General features: G+C 39.9%; 1 protein-coding gene across 2 annotated transcripts in view; it reads right to left on the bottom strand.

The window, feature by feature from the left end:
• erbb4b (erb-b2 receptor tyrosine kinase 4b) overlaps nucleotides 1-26,211 on the bottom strand; it is a 975,361-nt gene that overhangs the window by 117,208 nt on the left and 831,942 nt on the right. The window lies entirely within an intron of this gene.

Genomic DNA, 26,211 nt, shown 5'->3' with positions numbered 1-26,211 from the left:
TTTTTTTCAAATATTCTAAAAATAGCAACAATTCAAAAATCTTTTATTAATATATTTATTTAATAATACGTCAACAAAATATGAATATACGTTCATAAACCGTGAAAATAAATGTAATTATGCAATATTCAGTGTTGACAGCTAGATTTTTTGTGGACATGTTCCATAAATATTGATCTTAAAGATTTATTTTTTTGTGAAGAAATGTTTAGAATGAAGTTGATGAATCCAGATGGATCTCTATTACAATCCCCAAAGAGGGCACTTTAAGTTGATGATTACTTTTATGTGTAGAAATCTTTATTTATAATTGAATTACTTATTTATTTTTCAACAAGTTTTTAGTTATTTTTATATATTTTTTTCCAAATAGTTCAATAAAGACCACTACAAAAGAGCAATATTTGCACTGTTATACAATTTAAAAATCAGAAACTGATGACATAGTGCTGTATTTTACTTCTTTGTCTCTTTTTTTTCAACCAAAAATGCTTTGCTCTGATTAGGGGGTACTTGAATTAAAAAAAAAATGTTCACAGGAGGTACATCACTGAAAAAAGGTTGAGAACCACTGTTCTATATTTTCAATGGAACATATACAATCTGGGGCGTTGTTTACTTGAGTCATATTGCAGTCTACACTTATCTCTTATGTGTGACTGCCATCTACTGGTCACAATTTAGCATGCAACAATTAAAATAGCTTCAAGGTCGGTAAGCACAACCAAAATAATTGTGTACCAGGTTATAAGGCGCGCTGTTTTGAGAAAATAAAAGGATTTTAAGGGCGCTTTATAGTCCGAAAAATACAATAGATCATTTTTGGCAGAAACAATGTAATTCGTACAAAAGATCTGATAACATAATATATTTACTTTTTACTTTTTTTTAAATTGATCTCAACTCTGTACACTGCTGCTGGAATTTTCATTTTCCTGAAGGAACTCTCCTGAAGGAATCAATAAAGTACTATCTATCTATCTATCCATCTAGATTATAGGTGGAATAGAGCGACACACATTGGCTCCATTGTCAGCTGACTTTTTGTCGTGTTTATTTACGACTTAGAATGCGAAAAAGAGAAAAATTGTCTTGTTGTCCTATATAAGGATTGTGAATGTTAAACACAATTCAGCTCCGATTTAAGCCCGCCAACTGCATTGCTCTTGAGCAGGGGTCGGGAACCTTTTTGGCTGAGAGAGCCATTGAAGCCAAACATTTTAAAATGTATTTCCGTGAGAACCATATAATGTTTTTCAAACATTGAATACAATTAAATGTGTGCATTTTTATGTAAAACAGGTGCGGTAGAACAGTCTTTTGCGACCACTGTGCCGTGAGATACAGTCTGGTGTGCCGTGGGAGATTATCTAATTTTCACCTATATGGGTTAAAAAATATTTTTCGCAAACCAGTAATTACAGTCTGAAAATGATGTGGTGTTGTTGAGTGGTCTGCGCTGTCTAGAGCTAATTGCTTTGTAGATGTCGGAAACAGCGGGAGGCAGGGTGCAGGTAAAAAAAAGGTGTCTAATGCTTAAAACATAAAAAACAAAAGGTTAATTCCCCTAAGAAAAGGCATTAAAGCTTAGGGAAGGCTATGCAGACCAAAACTAAAAATGAACTGGCTACAAATTAATCAAAAAAACAGAATGCTGGACGACAGCAAAGACTTACTGTGGAGCAAAGACAATGTACGTCCGAACATGACATGACAATCGACAATGTCCCCACAAAGAAGGATAAAAACGACTGAAATATTCTTGATTGCTAAAACAAAGTAGATGCGGGAAGTAGCGCTCAAAGGAAGACATGAAACTGCAACAGGAAAATACCAAAAAAAGAGAAAAAGCTACCAAAATAGGACCGCAAGACAAGAACTGAAACACTACACACGGAAAAACAGCAAACAACTCAAAATAAGTCACGGCGTGATGTGACAGGTGGTGACAGTACATCTACTTTGAGACAAGAGCTATATTGATGCATGCTTGGTTATGGTTTAAAGTCGTATCCAACAATTGTGACAACGACTTTTTACTGTCAACTGAGTTTCGTTTTTAATACATTTCTGCTGGTGGTGTGCCTCCGGATTTTTTAAAAGCAAAAAATGTGCCTTGGCTCAAAAAAGGTTGAAAAACACTGCGGTAGAAAACGGATGAAGGGATAAAAATGCATGAGAATTTTTTACATTTTGAATGTTATTATTAACACTGATTACCAGTGGAATTATTCATTACTTATTGTGTTAAGCAATGTAAGATAAAATTATTCTGAGAGCCAGCTGCAGTCATCAAAAGAGCCACATCTGGCTCTAGAGCAGGGGTGTCGAAGTCAAATACAGAGTGGCCCAAAATTTAAAACTGAACAAAGCCGCAGGCCAAGGTTGAAAAAATTAACCTTTTAATAGGAACCCAAACAAGTGTTGCATTAAATATTGAACAAGCAAGGCTTATATAACTCTAGTGACATGCAAAATCCAGTTTCAAATAATAACAATAATATTTTTTTAAAAATATCAATGGCATACCAAATAAAATTTAAATAAAAATGTAATGCCTTTTTTCCTCTTTGAAATCTTCTGAGGTAAATGTCAATTTTTTTCCACAGGCTAATAATGCATTTGAAGATAAAATAACAATAATGAATGAACCAAACATTCAAGCCTTGAAGTAGCAAGAGAAAATGCATGAATAAAACGTTAATTATTGGTCTGTTTGCTGGAAGTTTCCCGGAAGAGTTAGTGCTGCAAGGGATCGCTGCTTTCGATACCGTCGATCATAATATTTTATTAGAACGTATCAAAACACGAATTGGTATGTCAGACTTAGCCCTGTCTTGGTTTAACTCTTATCTTACTGATAGGATGCAGTGTGTCTCCCATAACAATGTGACCTCGGACTACGTTAAGGTAACGTGTGGAGTTCCCCAGGGTTCGGTCCTTGGCCCTGCACTCTTCAGCATCTACATGCTGCCGCTAGGTGACATCATACGCAAATACGGTGTTAGCTTTCACTGTTATGCTGATGACACCCAACTCTACATGCCCCTAAAGCTGACCAACACGCCGGATTGTAGTCAGCTGGAGGCGTGTCTTAATGAAATTAAACAATGGATGTCCGCTAACTTTTTGCAACTCAACGCCAAAAAAACGGAAATGCTGATTATCGGTCCTGCTAGACACCGAACTCTATTTAATAATACAACTCTAACATTTGAGAACCAAACAATTAAACAAGGCGACACGGTAAAGAATCTGGGTATTATCTTCGACCCAACTCTCTCCTTTGAGGCACACATTAAAAGCGTTACTAAAACGGCCTTCTTTCATCTCCGTAACATCGCTAAAATTCGCTCCATTCTGTCCACTAAAGACGCTGAGATCATTATCCATGCGTTTGTTACGTCTCGCCTCGACTACTGTAACGTATTATTTTCGGGTCTCCCCATGTCTAGCATTAAAAGATTACAGTTGGTACAAAATGCGGCTGCTAGACTTTTGACAAGAACAAGAAAGTTTGATCACATTACGCCTGTACTGGCTCACCTGCACTGGCTTCCTGTGCACTTAAGATGTGACTTTAAGGTTTTACTACTTACGTATAAAATACTACACGGTCTAGCTCCATCTTATCTTGCCGATTGTATTGTACCATATGTCCCGGCAAGAAATCTGCGTTCAAAGGATTCCGGCTTATTAGTGATTCCCAAAGCCCAAAAAAAGTCTGCGGGCTATAGAGCATTTTCCGTTCGGGCTCCAGTACTCTGGAATACTCTCCCGGTAACAGTTCGCGATGCCACCTCAGTAGAAGCATTTAAGTCTCACCTTAAAACTCATTTGTATACTCTAGCCTTTAAATAGACTCCCTTTTTAGACCAGTTGATCTGCCGTTTCTTTTCTTTTTCTTCTATGTCCCACTCTCCCGTGTGGAGGGGGTCCGGTCCGATCCGGTGGCCATGTACTGCTTGCCTGTGTATCGGCTGGGGACATCTCTGCGCTGCTGGTCCGCCTACGCTTGGGATGGTTTCCTGCTGGCTCCGCTGTGAACGGGACTCTCGCTGCTGTGTCTTGGATCCTCTTTGGACTGGACTCTCGCGACTGTGTTGTATCCATTGTGGATTGAACTTTCACAGTATCATGTTAGATCCGCTCGACATCCATTGCTTTCCTCCTCTCTAAGGTTCTCATAGTCATCATTGTCACCGACATCCCACTGGGTCATTATTGTCACCAATGTCCCACTGGGTGTGAGTTTTCCTTGCCCTTATGTGGGCCTACCGAGGATGTCGTGGTGGTTTGTGCAGCCCTTTGAGACACTAGTGATTTAGGGCTATATAAGTAAACATTGATTGATTGATTGATTCTGGGTATTTGTTCTGTTGCGTTACGGTGCGGATGTTCACCCGAAATGTGTTTGTCATTCTTGTTTGTTGTGGGTTCACAGTGTGGCGCATATTTGTAACAGTGCTAAAGTTGTTCATACAGCCACCCTCAGTGTGACCTGTATGGCTGTTGACCAAGTATGCATTGCATTCACTTGTGTGTGTGTGTGTGTGTGTGTAATAGCCACGAATATTATGTGACACGCTTTTAGTATGGAGGAAAAGCGGACGTGACGACAGGTTGTAGAGAATGCTAAAGGCAGTGCCTTAAATGCACGCCCCAATATAGTTGTCCAGGTGGAAATTGGTAGAAATTCGGGAGAATGGTTGCCCCGGGAGATTTTCGGGAGGGGCACTGAACTTCGGGAGTCTACCGGGAAAATTAGGAGGGTTGGCAAGTATGAGTATTAGCGGTGAATGCGGTGTTACAGCGGCACCGACGCTGTATAACACCGGCGGGCCAGCTCTAATGCTAAATTGATATTGCCTCAAGGGCCAAATGAAATTACACGGCGGGCCAGATATGTCCCGCGGGCCAGAGTTTGACACCCATGCTCTAGAGCAGGGGTGGGCATTACGTCGATCGCGATCGACTGGTCGATCGCGGAGGGTGTGTCAGTCGATCTCAAGCCAGGCATTAAAAAATATACATAAAAATGAGCAATCATCAATCATACCAAGACTTCACTTTCGTCAGTTGTTTGACATTCTCAGCAACCGAGGATCTTGTGAGATGACGCTGGCTGCTGCGAGCTCATATTTAAGAAAAAAATCACTAACAAGGCAGACGGAGAGAAACACAGTTTATTTCTAGAGACTCCGTACCTACTGTCAAAACTCTAAAGACCGACTGCACAGTTCCTGTCTTCACCATAAAAGACCTGTTTCATCCTGCCTGTGCTAACAAAATAAGAGTCTCAGAAAGCTAGCGTGCACAAGCTAGCAAGCTACGGGGTTTGATGCCAATGTATTTCTCCCACGCCCTCAGCGACCGCTTTCTCACTTGCTTGCCCACCCGCACACTCACTGACGTCACTCACCTGCTGCCAGACATTAAAGGGCCACACACATATGCTACTCTCATAACAAAGTGTTTAAAAACGAGTATGCAAGTTGGACAAATGAGATGCCAAATCCAACCACTTTCATGTGGTATTGGACAGAAAGGAGGACTTTTTTTTCCCTCCATTTGAAAATGCGGACGTTATCAGCACCACTGTCTAATTCCAATCAATGCAAGTCATCAGAATCAAATACACCAACTTATATTCTTGTCTTCATGAAAGAAAGGAATCTATGTGTGTTAAACATGCTTGTATTATCATTAAACACCATTAACTTGTTAACAAAAATGTCTATTTCATAAATAAATAAATATAAATTATAAATAGGAATGAGGTAGATCTCCTCGACTTGGTCAATTGAAAAGTAGCTCACCTGCAGAAAAAGTGTGAGCGCCCCTGGTCTAGAGCCATAGGTTCCCTACCCCTGCTCTTGAGTGTTTGCTCTTTCTGAGTTTGTTTGAGTAAAGAACACCAACAATATCAATCTCTGTGATACAAGCAGCGCATGAAAGTGAGCATGCATGTGTGATACCGAGTACAGCTGCTGATATGGTGCAGAGGCTGAGGTCTAAATATTCCACAGCTTCCTCCTCTGAGCCTTAGGATGTGTGGCTGCGTACGTGCCTGGATGGGCCCAGACCTGTGTAGCCAACTCTTACGTTTTCTTTTCCCCGCGCCTTTGTTCAGGAAAATAAAAAATTTCAACTTGCCAAGCCGACCTTCCTGTGACGGAGAAATGAGCGCAGCATGTTTCGAATGGATTGGTTTCATTTGTTAGGCGATGCACTCCGAAATAACCTTGAGCTGTGATCATTGCACAAAGCATCAATAAAAAGAGATGCACGTGACATTTTATTTTATTTTTTTCTTACTTGTGTAGGGACTTTCCACAAACACAGGGCCACGGGTAAGAGGGACGCAAACTTGTGTTTTCAAGGAGACAATTCATGTTGGACACAATTAACTGTGCTTGTGTTACAATAAACGATGTCAGCGTGAAGGTTACCTTCTTCATCACGTCCTGTTGTTTTGTTAGTCATTTAAATGCAAATGTATGAACTCATCTCATCGCCACTAATGGCCGGGGCCACTTATTCTTATAAAATGTGGTAACGTATTATTTTCGGGTCTCCTATGTCTAGCATTAAAATATTACAGTTGGTACAAAATGCGGCTGTTAGACTTATAGACAGGAACAAGAAAGATCGATCATATTACGCCTATACTGTATATAACTTTATATACTTATATATAGTAGGGGTGTGGGAAAAAAATCAATTCGAATACGAATCGAATCGTTTATGTTGTGCAATTCAGAATCGATTCTAATTTTAAAAAAATCGATTATTTAAAAAAAAAACGTTTTATTTGTTTTTAATTAATCCAACAAACCACTAAACAGCAATACCATAACAATGCAATCCAATTCCAAAACCAAACCTGACCCAGCAACACTCAGCATTGCAATAATCAGAGCATTTGAGAGGAGACACAAACACGACACAGAACAAACCAAAAGTAGTGAAACAAAAATAAATATTATCAACAACAGTATCAATGTTAGTTATGATTTCAGCATAGCAGTGATTAAAAATCCCTCATTGACATTATCATTAGACATTTGCCAGATTGTAGCTGAGATAGGTGCCAGCGCCCCCAGCGACCCCAAAAGGGAATAAGCGGTAGAAAATGGATGGATGGATTTGCTTACACTTGCATCGCATCTCATAAGCTTGACAACACACTGTGTCCAATTTTTTCACAAATATAAAATAAGTCATGTTTTGGGTTTGTTCAATAGTTAAAACAAATTTACATTATTGCAATCAGTTGATAAAACATTGTCCTTTAGAATTATAGAAGGTTTTTACAAAAATCTACTACTCTGCTTCCATGTCAGCAGACTGGGGTAGATCCTGCTGAAATCCTATGTATTGAATGAATCCAAAATCCTTTTAAATCGGGAAAAAAATCGTTTTTGAATCGAGAATCGAATCGAATCGAAAAAAATCGATATATATTCTCGAATTGTGACCCCAAGAATCGATATTGAATCGAATCGTGGGACACCCAAAGATTCACAGCCCTAATATATATATATATATATATATATATATATATATATATATATATATATATATATATATATATATATATATATATATAGTACTGTCTCAGAAAATTAAAGTTAAAGTTAAAGTTAAAGTACCAATGATTGAGAATATTGTGATAAAGTCATTTATTTTCTGTAATGCAACTAAAAACATGAACATGCCATACATTCTGGATTCGTTTCACATCAACTGAAATATTGTAAGCCTTTTTTATTTTAATATTGCTGATTATGGCATGCAGCTAAAGAAAACTCAAAAATTTGAATATTTCCTCAGACCAAGTGAAAAAAAAAAGATTTATAACAGCAAAACAAAATCAAACATTTGAAAATGTCAATTAATGCACTCGGTACTTGGTTGGGAATCCTTTTACTGCCTCAAGGCGGCATGGCATGGAGGCAATCAGCCTGTGGCATTGCTGAGGTGTTATGGATGCCCAGGATGCTTCAATAGCGGCCTTTGGCTCATTTGCATTATTGGGTCTGGCGTCTCTCAGCTTCTTCTTCACAATACCCAACACATTCTCTATGGCAGGGGTCACCAACCTTTTTGAAAGCAAGAGCTACTTCTTGGGTACTGGTTAATGCGAAGGGCTACCAGTTTGATACACGCTTAAATACATTGCCAGAAATAGCCAATTTGCTCAATTTACCTTTGAATAGGTAAATCTATATATATGAAAAATGGGTATTTCTGTCTGTCTTTCCGTCGTACATTTTTTTTTCCTTTTACGGAAGGTTTTTTATAGAGAATAAATGATGAAAAAACACTTAATTGAACGGTTTAAAAGAGGAGAAAATACCAACAAAATGAAAATAAAATTGTGTAACATAGTTTATCTCCAATTTCGACTCTTCAAAATTCAACCAAAAAAATTAAGAGAAAACCAGCTAATTTGAATCTTTTTGAAAAAAAAAAAAAAAAAAGAAAAATTCATGGAACATCTTTAGTAATTTTTCCTGATTAAGATAAATTTTAAAATTTTGATGACATGTTTTGAATAGGTTAAAATCCAATCTGCACTTTGCTAGAATATATAACAAATTGGACCAAGCTATATTTCTAAAAAAGACAAATCCTCATTTCTTCTAGATTTTCCAGAACAAACATTTTAAAAGAAATTCAAAATACTTTGGAATAAGATTTAAATTTGATTCTACAGATTTTCTAGATGTGCCGGAATATTTTTTTTGAATTTTAATCATAATAAGTTTGAAAAAATATTTCACAAATATTCTTCATGGAAAGAACAGAAGCTAAATTGAAGAATTAAATCAAAATGTATTTATTATTCTTTACAATAAAATAAATACATTTACTTCAACATTGATTTAAATTGTCAGGAAAGTAGAGGAAGGAATTTAAAAGTTAAATTGTATATGTGTTTAAAAATCTTAAAATGATGTTTAAGGTTGTATATTTTCTCAAAAATTGTCCTTCTGAAAGTTATAAGAAGCAAAGTAAAAAACATAAGTGAATTTATTTAAACAAGTGAAGACCAAGTCTTTAAAATATTTTTGGGATTTTCAAATTCTATTTGAGTTTTGTCTCTCAGAATTAAAAATGTTGAGCAAAGCGGAACCAGCCTGCTAGTAAATGAATACAATTTAAAAAATAGAGGCAGCTCACTGGTAAGTGCTGTTATTTGAGCTATTTCAGAACAGGCTAGCGGGCTACTCATCTGGTCCTTACGGGCTACCTGGTGCCCGCGGGCACCGCGTTGGTGACCCCTGCTCTATGGGGTTCAGGTCAGGGGAGTTGGCAGGCCAATCAAGGACGGTAATGTCATGGTCAGTACACCAGTTACTGGTGGTTTTGGCATTGTGGACAGGTGCCAGATCATGCTGGAAAATGAAATCATCATCTCCATAGAGCTTTTCAACAGATGGAAGCATGTAGTGCTCTAGAATCTCTCGGTACACAGCTGCATTGACTCTGGACTTGATGAAACAGAGTGGACCAACACCAGCAGCTGACATGGCTTCCCAAACCATTGCTGACTGTGGGAACTTCACACTGGATTTCAAGCAACTAGGATTTTGCTCCTATACAGCCTTCCTTCAGACTGTAGCACCTTGACTTCCAAATTAAAGTGTGGAGTTCCCACATTCAGCAATGTTTTTATATATATATATATATATATATATATATATATATATATATATATATATATATATATATATATATATACATATATACCTATACTGGCTCACCTGCACTGGTTTCCTGTGCACTTAAGATGCGACTTTAAGGTTGTTTTACTTAGGTATAAAATACTACACAGTCTAGCTCCATCCTATCTTGCTGATTGCATTTTACCATATGTCCCGGCAAGAAATCTGCGTTCAACAAACTCCGGCTTATTAGTGATTCCAAGAGCCCAAAAAAAGTCTGCGGGCTAAAGAGCGTTTTCTATTCGGGCTCCAGTACTCCGGTAACTGTTAGAGATGCTACCTCAGTAGAAGCATTTAAGTCCCATCTTAAAACTCATTTGTATACTCTAGCCTTTAAATAAACCCCCCTTTAGACCAGTTGATCACCCGTTTTTTTTCTGCTCTGCCCCCATCTCCTGTGTGGAGAGGGAGTGCACAGATTCGGTGGCCACAGATGACGCGCTAGCGATCCAAAGTCGGGATCTAGGGTGGATCACTCATCTGTGCATCAGTTGGGGGAAGTCTCTGCACTGCTGACCTGTCTCCACTCAAGATTATCTCCTGCTGGCCCCAATATGGACTGGACTCTCACAATATTATGTTAGATCCACTATGGACTGGACTCTCACACTATTATGTTAGATCCACTATGGACTGGACTCTCACACTACTATGTTAGATCCACTATGGACTGGACTCTCACAATATTATCCTAGATCCACTATGGACTGGACTCTCACACTATTATGTTAGATCCAGTGGATCTAACTATAATATGCTAGATCCAGTATGGACTGGATTCTGAACGACTTTGCCTTTACTAAGATATTCAACCAGTCCCTATCACAGGGTGTGATTCCACCTTGCCTCAAATCCTCCCCAATAATCCCCCTACCAAAGAAGGTAAACGCCAGCAGCCCAAACGACTACCGGCCAGTAGCTCTTACACCAACCATCATGGAGTGTTTTGAAAAACTGGTCCAAAGCCATATCACCGCTATCATACCAACTACACTCGACCCGCACCAGTTTGCATATAGAGCAAACAGATCTACAGAGAATGCCTTAGCAACAGTACTTTATTCTACACTTACGCATCTGGAAATGCCAAGGAACTATGTCTGGCTGCTCTTCTTTGACTTCAGTAGTGTCTGGCTGCTCTTCTTGGACTTCAGTAGTGCCTTAAAACACCATTCTGTCGAGCAGACTGATCCCCATCCTGCTGGAGTTAGGCCTGTCTAGACAAATGTGTTACTAGATCAAGGACGTTCTAACGGACCTCCCTCAGAGAGTGAAGATCAGACACCATCTTTCCTCAACCCTCAGTGTCAGCACCGGTGCCCCACAGGGGTGTGTTTTGAGCCCCTTGCTTGTCAGTCTTTACACCTATGACTGTAAAGACTATGACTATGGAGAAGAGGGGAAGGCACTGTCAGACCACTATGCCAAAAACAACCTCATTCTCAATCCCACAAAGACCAAAGAGCTGATTGTTGAATTCAGGAAAAAACTCTCACAATATTATCTTAGATCCACTATGGACTGGACTCTCACACTATTATGTTAGATCCACTATAGACTGGACTCTCACACGATTATGTTGGATCCAATATGGACTGGACTCTCACACTATTATGTTAGATCCACTATGGACTGGACTCTCACAATACTATCTTAGATCCACTATGGACTGGACTCTCACACTATTATGTTAGATCCACTATAGACTGGACTCTCACACTATTATGTTAGATCCAATATGGACTGGACTCTCACACTATTATGTTAGATCCACTATGGACTGGACTCTCACAATACTATCTTAGATCCACTATGGACTGGACTCTCACACTATTATGTTAGATCCACTATAGACTGGACTCTCACAATATTATGCTAGATCCACTATGGACTGGACTCTCACACTATTATTTTAGATCCACTATGGACTGGACTCTCACACTATTATGTTAGATCCACTATGGACTGGACTCTCACAATATTACCTTAGATCCACTATGGACTGGACTCTCACACTATTATGTTAGATCCACTATGGACTGGACTCTCACAATATTATCCTAGATCCACTGTGGACTGGACTCTCACACTATTATGTTAGATCCACTATGGACTGGACTCTCACAATACTATGCTAGATCCACTCGAAGTCCATTGCACCGGTCTCCCCGGTGGGGTCCCCACATCTGTGGTCCCCTCCAAGGCTTTTCATTGTCATCTCATTGGGTTGAGTTTTTCCTTGCCCTGACAAGGGGATCTGAGCTGAGGATGTTACTGTGGCTTGTGCAACCCTTTGAAACACTCGCGATTTAGGGCTTTATAAGTAAACTTTTATTGATTGATTGATTGATTGATAATATTCACACACAAAAAAAACTAATGAACAATCTTAGTGTTAACAACAGGTAAAGTGCTCTTTTAGGTGGAAGTAATTGAACTAATTGTCTTTCTAAGTACCTTAGTCGACAGCATGTGGCCTCAAAGGTGTGTTCGCAAGTCGATCTGGAAATATCGTACATTCCAAACTATAAGCATCTAAATCGTTCCTACACTTTGAACCATGCAGCTAATTTCGCTGCCGCATTATGCAAATAGTTTTTATTAGACACTTAAACTTTGTGTTATTGTTTGTTCTCTCACTACAGGTGCTGCTGGGTGAATGGGAATTCCTGCTGTTTAAAGCATTCAACTGGAAGTACAAGTGCCTTTTAATCTTGTAATCATCCATAGAGTTTCTACTCGTATGGATTCCTTATTCACCACTCCAAGCAACGTTTGTAAGTAGAGATGTCCGATGATATTGGACTGGCTATTATTATTGGCCGATAAATGCTTTAACATCTAATATCGGAAATTATCGGTATCGGTCTCAAAAAGTAAAATGTATGACTTTTTAAAACGCAGCTGTACAGAGTGGTACACGGACGTAGGGTGTTGCGTCTCCAAGTCATGAATGCCAACCCTCCCGATTTTCCCGGGAGACTCCCGAATTTCTGTGCCCCTACCAAAAATCTCCCGGGGCAACCATTCTCCAGAATTTTTCCCGGTTTCCACCCAGAAAACAATATTGGGGGCGTGCCTGAAAGGCACTGCCTTTGCGTGCCGGCCCAATCACATGATATCTACGGCTTTACATACACACAAGTGAATGCAATCGCATACTTGGTCAACAGCCATACAGGTCACACTGAGGGTGGCCGTATAAACAACTTTAACGCTTTTACAAATATGCGCCACACTGTGAACCCACACCAAACAAGAAAGACAAACACATTTCGGGAGAACTTCCAGGATGCTACAATATACTACTACTCCCTACTCCCCGCCCCCCCACCTCAACCTCCTCATGCTCTCCCAGGGACAGCATGTCCCAAATTCCAAGCTGCTGTTTTGAGGAATGTTAAAAAAAAAATGCACTTTGTGACTTCAATAATAAATATGGAAGTGCCATGTTGGCATGTTTTTCCATAACTTGAGTTGATTTATTTTTGGAAAACTTTGTTACATTGTTTAATGAATCCAGCGGGCCATCACAACAACATTAGGAATAATAATGTGTTAATTCCACCACTGCATATATTATTGGTTTATTTCGGAATTGTCACAGGGAAGTCTTGTCTTTGATTTTCTGTCTTGTGATTTACGTGTTTTATTTTTAAAAGCTACCCTCGTTTCGGATCACGTACCTTTCCTCTTGTGTCACCAGTCATCCCTGATCCCTGCTTGTTTCCACCTGTTTCCCATCCTAGCAATATCCTATTTAAGCTCACGCCTCCTTTTGTCCTGAGCCGGATCGTCTCATCTATCGTGCCTTTCTAGCGTCCATGTCCATGTCCTTGAAAACCTCCTTGTCTTGCTCCTTTTTCCCTGGTTCTCCCTTTTGGATCAAGCAGTCTTTTGCTGTAATTTTGAGTTTACTTTTTCCTCCTTCGAGCGCCCTTTGTTATCTTTCGTCTACCTAATTGGTGAGTTTTTGTTTTTCCAAATTTCATATTAATTGCCTCATTGATTAAGTGACTTTTTGTTTATTCCTAGTTAGAGTTTATATATAGATCGTTTGTGTGTTTTCTCCTGAGCGCTTTTGGTTAATTCTTATTGTTATTCTATTTTTGTTAGTTTTTTCCTAGATTAGTATTCCTCCTTTTTTTTTGGAGTGATTTTGATTTACTTGTTTATCCTCGGAATTATTTTTCCGCATATTGATATGATTCTTGCGAAATACTTTTTGTACTGGAGGTAAAAAGTTTTTTCAAAATAAAAGCTTTATTTTTGAACTTCCTCTCTGCATCTGGGTCCTCTCCTTACTCCGAGTCGTAACACGAATCGGTAATTAAGAGTTGGACAATATCGGAATATCTGCAAAAAAGCCATTATCTGACATCTCTATTTGTAAGTTTTACAATACAACTAAAACAATTCTTACTTACTAAATTGTCCCATGTGTGATGTCTGTAGGAGCGTTTTGTGGCATATCTGTAAGTGATATTGAAATGTAATCACGCTCACGTCGTTAGCATTAGCTGATATGCTTTTACCTGTCCGTGTTAGTAATATTAATTTACAATGACATTCTGGTTTGTATTGTTCCAGGTTCACAAATGCCTCAGTACATTCACCAAAACGTCATCGTGGAGTCATTGGGTCAGTTTAGCTGATTGGAGAGCTAGCTTCCGTAGCTAGTGGGTCCATGACGGTGACTTCTGTTTTGTTTGATCGGCCCTTTTACTGCCGTGTTACAGACACCGTTTGGAAACAATTAAGGTATGTTTACAGATCATTTCTGTGTAAACAACTTATTTCAGAATGTATATATTCACGGTTTATAGTCGGGTGTGTGTTTTTTTTTTCTTCAAAAATTTGGTGGGTGTGGCTTGTATACTAGTGTGGTCTATAGTCTAGAAAAAAAGATTAATCTGGTTCACCAGCCCTGCAAAATTAATCTTATTTTTTTGTTTGAAGGAGTTGCTAACACTACTGCTGAAGCATTGGTACATATAGATTTTTTTTTTAAAAAGTAAAAAAAAAATCCTTATTAACAGAGCATTATTAACCTGTCGAACAGGTTAAGTGATTATTTCAGTGCCAACGCTCCTTCATTCCAGCTCCACAGCCAGTGTGGAGCTGATTGACAGATCTGCCTCTGCTCTGTGAATAGTAGACATTCACCATCCAAGGGCTTTATCTGCCGGCGCCGCGTCTCAAACGGTGATGGTGCATCATTGAGTGCACACTTCACTTAGTTACTTTGCCACCCTTTTGCAGTCTCACTCGTGGTTGACTGCTCCTTCCATGCCGCTGCTCTTTATTTGTGATGCTTTACTGCCTGGTACTGTATAAAATTAGATTCTGCTCGCACACCGTCAACCTTCTCTGCATCCTGGGATCACGTAAACAACCGCAACTATGAGGTACCATGGCAGACTGCTGAGGAACACTGCAAACCACTTTGGTCAACATATTGATTTTAAATACAATCAGTAGGATCTGATTGGTCAACAGTACTGTCCATACTTTATTTAGACATTTGATGCTTGAAAATGCTCAATCGAGGGCTAACAATTTGGAATTCAGAGCAAATAGGACAAACCCCTCAAAATAAATCTGTGATGTATTGAAACTGCTATGAAGAAAAACAGTGACCTAATGTTTGCTTGCAAATTAAAGCATTAAAATACATCTAAAGACAGCTTTATGTAAAATAAAGTGTTAAGTTGGGGTACTCTTAAATTGCGGACGACAGTAACTCTATGTCATCTGAAATATAATCTTCAATAAAAAAAAGTATTAACTGTTAAAAAAAAAAAAATATATATATATATATATATATATACATATATATATATATATATTCAGATTGTAGCCAGCGCTGCCTGCAGGAGGAAAAGTCACTGCCGCTGTCCATGGTATTGAGGACCAGCACCATGTGCTGATGGCGAGAAACAGCTGGCAGGTGATTAGATTTCACAGGTGGTACGTGTTGATCTAATCATCTGTTGTCTTTAACAGTAAGAGGCCGGGAGCAGAGAGAGAGAGAGAGAGAGAGAGAGGATACGGACGTGAATGAAAAGTCAGATTCTGGGGAAAAAGAACTTTGTTAAAATAATTGGATGATTTAAATTTTTGTTAAAAACTACACTCTTGGCTCTTGTGCCGTGTATTCGGTGGGACTGCTAGGGAGCGACTTCCACACAGATGAATCGCGATTCTTATTTGATTAATCGATAAAAAAAAATATATTAAAAATATATATTTTCCCCACTAAATTGGCCCTAGTGTGTGAATGTGAGTGTGAATGTTGTCTGTCTGTCTGTGTTGGCCCTGCGATGAGGTAGCGACTTGTCCAGGGTGTACCCTGCCTTCCGCCCGATTGTAGCTGAGATAGGCGCCAGCGCCCTCCGCGACACCGAAAGGGAATAAGCGGTAGAAAATGGATGGATGGATGGATATATATTTTCCACAATCCATATATATATATATTTTTTTTTAATATTTTTTTTTTAGTTATTGATTTTTTTTTTTCAAATGATCATTGACTTAGAATTTAATGGCAGCAACACATTGCAAAAAAGTTGGCACAGGGGAAATTTTACCACTGTGTTACATTACCTTTTTTTTTAACAACACTCTGTAAACGTTTGGGAATTGAGGAGACACATTTTTGAAGCTTTTATATCTTTCCCATTGTTGCTCAATGTACAGCTTAGGTTGTTTAACAGTCCGGGGTCTCCGTTGTTGTATTTGACGCTTCATATTTCGCCACACATTTTCAATGGGAGACAGGTCTGGACCACAGGCAGGCCAATCTAGTACTTCGCATTGTCTTCAAATAAGCAGGGGCGTCCATGAAAAAGACGTTGCTTGAATGGCAACATATGTTGCTCCAAAACCTGTATATACCTTTCAGCATTAATGGCGCCTTCACAGATGTGTTGATAAATGCTAAATGTGTTGTACTTGTATAGCGCTTTTCTACCTTCAAGGTACTCAAAGCGCTTTGACACTACTTCCACATTCACCCATTCACACACACATTCACATACTGATGGAGGGAGCTGCCATGCAAGGCGCTAACCAGCACCCATCAGGAGCAAGGGTGAAGTGTCTTGCTCAGGACACAACAGACGTGAGGAGGTAGGTACTAGGTGGGGATTGAACCAGGGACCCTTGGGTTGCGCACGGCTACTCTCCAAACTGTGCCACGCCTTTTGCTTTGGTTAGTATAGTTTTAACTTGCACTTACAGATGTAGCGACAAACTTTAGTTACTGACAGTGGTTTTCTGAAATGTTCCTGAACCCATGTGGTGATATCTTTTGAACACTGATGTCGGTTTTTGATGCAGTACCGCCTGAGGTATCGAAAGTCACGGGCATTCAATGTTGGTTTTTGAGCTTTCTACAGATTCTCTAGAACTTTTGATGATATTACGACCGTAGATGATGCAATCCCTAAATTTCTTGCAAAAGCTCATTAAGAAATGTTGTTCTTAAACTGTTGGACAATTTGCTCACGCATTTGTTCACAAAGTGGTGACCTGTGCCCCATCCTTGTTTGTGAAGGACATTTTATACCCAATCATTGCACCCACTTGTTCCCAATCAGCCTGTTCACCTGTGGGATGTTCCAAATAAGTGTTTGATTAGCAGTCCTCAACTTTCTCAGTCTTTTTGCCACTCGTGCCAGCTTTTTTGAAACATGTTGCAGGCAACACATTTAAAATGAGCTAATATTTGCAAAAACACTTATTTTTTTTAGTTTGAACGTTCAATATCTTGTCTTTGCAGTCTATTTGATTGAATATAAGTTGAAAAAGATTTGCAAATCATTGTATTTTGTTTTATTTACAATTTACCCAAGTGCTAACTTCACTGGTTTTGGGTTTTGTACATCTGCTGTACAGACTTAATTTAGAAAATAATACATGTTGGTAGCTGAGATAGGCGCCAGCGCCCCCCGCGACCCCAAAAGGGAATAAGCGGTAGGAAATGGATGGATGGATGGATGGATATTTCTCTTGTTGCCTTATTTTATTTGAAGATTATTTAAGTAATATATACATTTATCAGAGCTTTTTATCTATTTTATGGAGCAATGTAGTTAATCATTGAACTGACACCCAATGTTAATAAAAAAGCATCCATTTTAAATCGAGAATCGAATCGTTTCACCCAAGAATTGGATCAAATCATGTGCTAACCAAATATTCACAGCCCTAGTAATTATCAAACCATATGCTTTTATACAGTATCTTTTTTTTATTTTCATCGTTTTTTTTTTAATGTCATTATATTTTTGTAACCAGGCTGTGCATCATTTTGTTGTTGAATTATTTCTAAATAGCATATGTCATGAATTAATTATATATTATAGCAGACAGTTAAATTGGAGACATCAAATATGGAAACTCTACAAAAAAAAAATATTGCCAGACTACGCAAACAAAATGATGAAAGTGACTTTGGAACATATTTCAGTATTGGCAAGAAGTGCTTCCGCAATGTGTGCCGATAAAAGAGGCGTTCATGAACGTGGCTTATCACAGCTGTCCATATGATGACGCTTCGTGCCTCATTACGGACACAAAAAAAGTGACACGTCAATGTCTGCTGCAACATAAGACATCTAATTGATCCAGAGTGTAGTGGCCGAGCCTCGTGCTCAGGGAGAAACGGGAAAAGAACGGATTCATCACGGAAATAAACGCCGAAACAAAAGTGGGAGAGCAGATTAGGAGTGTGCTAGTTCTTTAGTGGGACTAGAAATCATGTATTATAGGGAAAGTGCACTTAAAAAAATTAATATCATTCACAATCCTTATGTAAGACAAGAACACATGTTTAAATGTTTTTATGCATTTTAAGTCGTAAAAAACAGAAAGTATGAGGTGGTTAAAAACGCAGGAAATGGAATACTCTGTTGCGTCCATAAAGTCCTCTAAAAAACACGACAACAATACTCCATTAACATGTCATGACCTGAATATTAACGAGTATTAGTGATAATGTTATTATAAGCCAGGGGTCGGGAAATTTTTTGGCTGAGAGAGCCACAAAGCCAAATATTTTAAAATGTATTTCCGTGAGAGCCATATAATATCTTTTTAACGCTGAACACAACTAAAAGCATGCATTTTTAAGTAAGACCAACATTTCTAAAGTGTAATAGGTCTCTTATAGTTTGTAACAACGTTATTCTGAAGCTAACTGTGGAGGCGGCGTGGCCTGCGGGCCTGCAGCGAAACAGGGTGTGGCAGGACCGCCCTCGAAATCAGCGACAGGTGCGTGGATGGCCCACCTGCGCCTTGTTATCTAATCACCTGTCGTTCTGTTATAAGAAGCAGGCAGGAGGAGAGACGGGGTTGGAGCTGGAGCCAGAGCGCGAGCGAGAACGAAAGAGAAAAAGAAAATTTCTGGAAAGCAACTGAGAGACTTATTGAAAAATACAAAATATTGTAACCCTGAAACAGGCTTTCCTGTCGGTGCTTGGTGGTCTGAAGAACCTGCAGGAGGGAAAGCCCCACACCAACCAATAATAAATAAATAACTTCTTACCATTAACGCAACTTCTTGAACATAAAAAAAAAGCATGAGAATGTTTTATATTTTGAACGTTATTTTTAACACTGTGATTACAAGGGGGATTATTCATTACTTATCGTGTTCGGCAATGTCAGCTCAGATTTATCCGAGAGCAAGATGCAGTCATCAAAAGAGCCACATCTGGCTCGCGAGCCATAGGTTCCCTACCCCTGTTATAAGCGCTAACGCAGAGGAACTACTTTTAGTGGTGCCGTGATCACAGAGAGCTAACTCGCTTATGCTGCTATATTGACATACTGAGCTGCTGCATCGCCTCTGAGTTGGTGAAAGTTCATTCTAGATTATAAATCATGCATCTCGCCTGGATAGTCGAAGGTCTTGGACATAAACCCACAAGTTGGTCAACTTTGACGTACAATTTAGATCCAGGTATAACAAAAACGACACAAAAGAACACTTTTCTCAATTATGATGAATTGTTGATGTAAAGGGTAAGATATAAACATCCCATCAGTCTGTATCCCAGCGAGAGCGGATATCGTTCAGTTAGTGAGTGTTTTATTATGTTGGTTTATCTTGTTTAGCACTTAGCAATCCGCTACATGATGCTTAGTATTTGACTAAAGCTGCATCTGTTTAGCTCACAGCTTCTAAAACTTGTAGATCATCCTCCTTATATTCAGGCTCAAAAATATAAGTTTTCTGGTAGGGCTGGGCAATATGGACTTTTTTTATTTTCTTAATATTTTCAGGCCATGTCACGATACAGGATAAATATCCCGATATTTTCCCTTAGCTTTGAATGAACACTTGATGCATATAATCACAGCAGTATGATGATTCTATGTGTCTACATTAAAACATTCTTCTTCATACTGCATCAATATATGCTCATTGTAAACTTTCATGCGGAGAGGGAAATCACAACTAAGTCAATTGACCAAAACTGTATTTTTTAAACAATTATAAAGCAGTGGCACATGTAATTTCAAAACAGAAAGTGCAAGATTGTCAGAGACATTTTAAAACTAGCTATGAGTGCACTTTTGTGCATGATGTCACTAAGATGACATATGGAAACAACACTAAATTAAAGTGCACTTTGTGTACAGAATGCCACTACAATAGTTTAAAACAAATAAAGTGCACTTTTGTGCATGATGTCACACAAGATATTTCAATAACTGTCCAATTAAAATTAGCTGCATTATAGTAAATCAAATCCTACAAGTCCTTGGCTATGTGGTAGGTCATCTCCTTCTGTTGTTGACTATTTTTTTCCATACGGTGTTGATGTGGAAATGGTTGCCTCGGCATTTTTTTGGTGTGTCACCGGATGGAGATTTTTAGACATGCAGAGTTTCAAGCACTCTTCATTGTCTAGCGCAGTGGTGTCAAACTCAAATACAGAGCGGGACAAAATTTAAAACTGAACAAAGCGGCGAGCCGAGGTTGAACAAATTAACCCTTTAATAGGGACCCAAACAAGTTTTGCATTGAATATTGACCAAGCAAGGCTTATATAACTTTATAGTGACATACAAAATCCAGTTTCAAATAACAACAATTAAAAAATATCAATGGCATATCAAATAAAATAAAAACGCAAATTGAATGCCTTTTTTCGGCGGCGGGTTTGAGTTGGGGCGGGGTTCGGTGGTAGCGGGGGTGTATAATGTAGCGTCCCGGAAGAGTTAGTGATGCAAGGGGTTCTGGGTATTTGTCCGGTTGTGTTTATGTTGTGTTACGGTGCGGATGTTCTCCCGAAATGTGTTTGTCATTCTTGTTTGCTGTGGGTTCACAGTGTGGCGCATATTTGTAACAGTGTTAACCTTGTTTATACGGCCACCCTCAGTGTGACCTGTATGGCTAATGACCAAGTATGCCTTGCATACACTTGTGTGTGTGTGTATGAGCCGCATATATTATGTGAGTGGGCTGGCACAGTGTTTTTATGGAAGAAAAGCGGAGGTGGCGACATGTAGAGAATGCCAAAAGCAGTGCTTTTACGGCCCGCTCCAATATTATTGTCCGGGTGGAAATCGGGAGAAATTCGGGAGGGTCACTGAACTTTGGGAGTCTCCTGGGAAAATTGGGAGGGTTGACGAGTATGAGTATTAGTGGTGAATGTGGTGTTACAATGGGGGGCCAGCTCTAATGTTAATTTGATATTGCCTCAAGGGCCAAATGAAATTACACGGCCGGCCAAATTTGGCCCACGGGCCAGAGTTTAACACCCATGGTCTAGCGGGTGACTTTACAAACTGTGCTACATATTAGCTGTAATGCTACTGTTTGTAGCAACGCTTTTGCCCCACACTTGACAAATTACGGTTATCTGTTCGACATCTTCCCGCTTGAAGCCAAACCACCGCCAGGCGTTGGACCCCCTGCTGTTTTTCTTGGGAATTAAATATTCCTTCATTCGCACCTTCTTCCTCTGGAATTACCACTCGCACCACAGCTAACGTTACCCTTGCCGCTACCTCTCTGGTCCGCAAGGGCGTATACTTATGTGACGTATGTAAGAAGGTACGCTTGTTTTATGTCTCTGTGAGAAGAAGAGACAAAAAAGAGTGAGAAGAGCCTTTTAGTGTAATGCCCGCAGCTAAAATCAACTGCGTGAGAACGTATACTCGAATATCGCACAGAGACAAATATCGATATATCGCCCAGTCCTAGTTTCTGGATTGTCATTTGTCCAAAAGTAGTTTTTGTTTGTCTCTCGGGAAGTCTGCTATTGTGAATGATATTTTAAAAAAATCCACCCAAAAAGTTTAGTTCCCTTTTAAAACAATATAGTACTATCAAACCACCTTTAGTACAGAAAATGTAAAATTATTTTCTGTCATCCCCTCCTCCCCTTTGGGACAGATTTGTGTTCATCTTACCCTAAATAAAAATGCTATTGAGAACTAGACATTGTTTATGTACTTAAGCTCATTAATTCAACTTTAAACTAATTTCTGAGTGTTGTTGATGTTTAATATTTTGTTAAAATAATATTATTTAAAAAGTAAAAATAGTAAAATATAGAATGTGCGTTCACGCTGTGTAAATGTCTTGGACAATTTTTGATCTGATACGTGTCACGAGTTGAAACATTGATGGCAGCTTTCGTGAGATGGGATCTGAACCGAGGATGGCGTTGTGCTTGTGCAGCCCTTTGAGACACTTGTGATTTAGGGCTATATAAATAAACATTGATTGATTGATTGATTTAACAGGCCACAGGCAGATGGTGTGTAAACTCCTATTATTTAATGTCACAATGTGGGGGTTATTGCAACTAACTGCAAGGACTGTTCTCCCAGGAAGCAAACGGACTATTCCGGACAGGACTTGAAGGTAGGAACATGATTTAATCTTGACGATCAAATAGGTACAAATACAAAAGGCGTACAAGGCGAAGGCACAACTTAGCACAGGAAACTAAAGCTAACCCTTAGAATAAACTATGGAGAGGGCAAAAACTCACTAACTGTGGCATGAACAAACAAAAACTTACTTGGCAAGGCGCGGCACCGCTGCTGCCCACTGCTCCCCTCACCTCCCAGGGGGTGATCGAGGGTGATGGGTCAAATGCAGAGAATAATTTCGCCACATCTAGTATGTGTGTGACAATCATTGGTACTTTAACTTTAATTTTAATGAAGCAAACAATCGTATGACACAAGCAATGACGCCAGGCCGACTGGCAAAGACAGGCTTAAATGCTGGTCTCTTGATCAGAGACAGGTGTGTTTTGAATGCAAGAGGCAGGTGGAAATCATAAGTCGTCAGGGAAACTAAAACAAACAAGGGTGCACAAAAACAGGAACTAATGGGAGTCAGAAAATAACAAAAAAATGATCCAGATCACAGATCATGACATTTAATAGCCAAAAGAAAACACAATCACGAGGGAGTGTGGAAACAGATGACTAGGAGTAGGAAAAAAGAAACGAAAGAAGGCGAGTGCAACTAATACGGGCACACGACACACAACTTATTTGGGCCGAGTCAAAAATGCGAAGCACAACAAAAGTCCACGCAGAGGAGTGCCTGACAATGAACTGCCGCTGTCAGGCGAACTAAAATAGGAGACTTGTTGGCAACCGGGGACATGTGTGTCCCGGTTGCCAATCAGGCAGCGTGTGCAGAGCACGAGGAAGTGACAATACAAAATAAGAGCACAGAAGAGGAACTAGAATACCACACAAGAGAAAAAAAGCAAACATAAGTCCAGAACAGCCACAAGGGAGTGAGAATATGTGTGCTGTTACTTTTTACAAATAATCATAAACTTTGGACTTTGATGCCAGCAACATGTGAGAAAGAAGTTGGGAAAGGTGGCAATAAATACTGATAAGGTTGGGAAATGCTCATCAAACACTTATTTGGAACATCCCACAAGTGGGTGCCATGATTGTGTATAACAGCAGCTTCCATGAAATGCTAAGTAATTCACAAACAAGGATGGGGCGAGGGTCACTATTTTGTAAGCAAATTGTCGAACAGTTTTAGAAGAACATTTCTCAACGAGCTATTGCAAGGAATTTAGGGATTTTACCATCTACGGTCCGTAAAATTATCAAAAGGTTCAGAGAATCTGGGGAAATCACTGCACGTAAGCGATGATATTACGGACCTTTGTTCCCTCAGGCGGTAATGCATCAAAAACCGACATCAGTGTGTAAAGGATATCACCACATGGGCTCAGGAACACTTCATTAAAACACTGTCAGTAACTACAGTTGGTGGCTACATCTGTAAGTGCAAGTTGAAACTCTGCTATGCAAAGCAAAACCCATTTATCAACAACACCAAGGAATGCCGCTGACTTTGCTGGGCCTGACTTCATCTAGGGTGGACTGATGCAAAGTGGCAAAATATTCTGTGGTCTAACGAGTCCACATTTCAAATTATATTTGGAAACTGTGGACGTGGTGTCCTCTGGAACAAAAAGGAAAATAACCATCTGGATTGTTTTAGGGGCAAAGTTCAAAAGCCGGCATCTGTGATGGTATGGGGGTGTTTTAGTGCCCAAGGCATGGGAAACTTACACATTTGTGAAGGCACCATTAATGCTGAATGGTCCATACAGGTTTTGGAGCAACATATGTTGTCACCCAAGCAACCTTATAATGGACGCCCCTGCTTATTTCAGCAAGACAATGCCAAGCCACGTGTTACAACAGTGTGGTTTTGTAGTAAAAGAGTGCGGGTACTTTACTGGCCTGCCTGCAGTCCAGAACTGTCTCCCATGGAAAATCTGTGGCGCATTATGAAGTGTTAAATCCGACAGCGGAGACCCAGGACTGTTGAACAACTGAAGCTCTACATAAAACAAGAATGAGAAAGAATTCCACTTTCAGAGCTTCAACAATTAGTGTCCTCAGTTCCCAAACGTTAATTGAGTGTTGTTAAAAGAAAAGGTGATGTAACACAGTGGTGAACATGCCCTTTCCCAACTACTTTGGCACATGTTGCAGCCATGAAATTCTAAGTTAATTATTATTTGCCCAAAAAAAATAAAGTTTATGAGTTTGAACATCAAATATCTGTTTTTTGTAGCGCATTCAATTGAATATGGGTTGAAAAGGATTTTCAAATCATTGTATTCCGTTTATATTTACATCAAACACAATTTTCCAACTTATATGGAAACGGGGTTTGTCGATACATGGCTCATTTTATGGAGAAGAATAGGGCTGCAACAATTAAATCCATTACTTTTATCAGAAAAAAGGCTTTAATGTGTGTTCTTCTTAATCGTTAAATGAGTGTAAATAATCAGTAATTACAATATCTGGACATATTTTCCGCACGGCCGCTGCAACAGAGCGCACATACGAGCGATGGTGTGTGGGTGCCGTGATCTGTATGTTCTTTTGTTTTTTTTTGTTTTTTTTCGTTTTTAAAAACGCACACATATAAAAAAGTTATTTGTAAAATATTTCAACGGTCAATTCAACGTCACAACCTGATAATGAATAATCCATCCATCCATCTTCTTCCGCTTATCCGAGGTCGGGTCGCGAGGGCAACAGCCTAAGCAGAGAAACCCAGACTTCCCTCTCCCCAACCACTTCGTCTAGCTCTTACGGGGGGATCCCGAGGCGTTCCCAGGCCAACCGGGAGACATAGTCTTCCCAACGTGTCCTGGGTCTTCCCCGTGGCCTCCTACCGGTTGGACGTACCCTAAACACCTCCCTGGGGAGGCGTTCGGGTGGCATCCTGACCAGATGCCCGAACCACCTCATCTGGCTCCTCTCGATGTGAAGGAGCAGCGGCTTTACTTTGAGTTCCTCCCGGATGGCAGAGCTTCTCACCCTATCTCTAAGGGAGAGCCCCGCCACACGGCGGAGGAAACTCATTCCGGCCGCTTGTACCCGTGATCTTATCCTTTCGGTCATGACCCAAAGCTCAGGACCATAGGTGAGGATGGGAACGTAGATCGACCGGTAAATTGAGAGCTTTGCCTTCCGGCTCAGCTCCTTCTTCACCACAACGGATCGGTACAACGTCCGCATTACTGAAGACGCCGCAACGATCCGCTTGTCGATCTCACAATCCACTCTTCCCCTACTCATGAACAAGACTCCTAGGTTCTTGAACTCCTCCACTTGGGGGAGAGTCTCCTCCCCAACCCGGAGATGGCACTCCACCCTTTTCAGGGAGAGAACCATGGACTCGGATTTGGAGGTGCTGATTCTCATTCCGGCCACTTCACACTCGGCTGCGAACCGATCCAGTGAGAGCTGAAGATCCCGGCCAGATGAAGCCATCAGGAACACATCGTCTGCAAAAAGCAGAGACCTAATCCCGTGACCAACAAACCGGAACCCCTCAATGCCTTGACTGCGCTTAGAAATTCTGTCCATAAAAGTTATGAACAGAATCGGTGACTAAGGGCAGCCTTGGCGGAGTCCAACCCTCACTGGAAACGTGTCCGAC

This window comes from Nerophis ophidion, linkage group LG19 (genome assembly GCF_033978795.1).
Source record: "Nerophis ophidion isolate RoL-2023_Sa linkage group LG19, RoL_Noph_v1.0, whole genome shotgun sequence".
Taxonomy (NCBI): domain Eukaryota; kingdom Metazoa; phylum Chordata; class Actinopteri; order Syngnathiformes; family Syngnathidae; genus Nerophis; species Nerophis ophidion.
The sequence above is the reverse complement of the archived record's forward strand: the minus strand, read 5'-3'. Positions and strand labels throughout refer to the sequence as shown.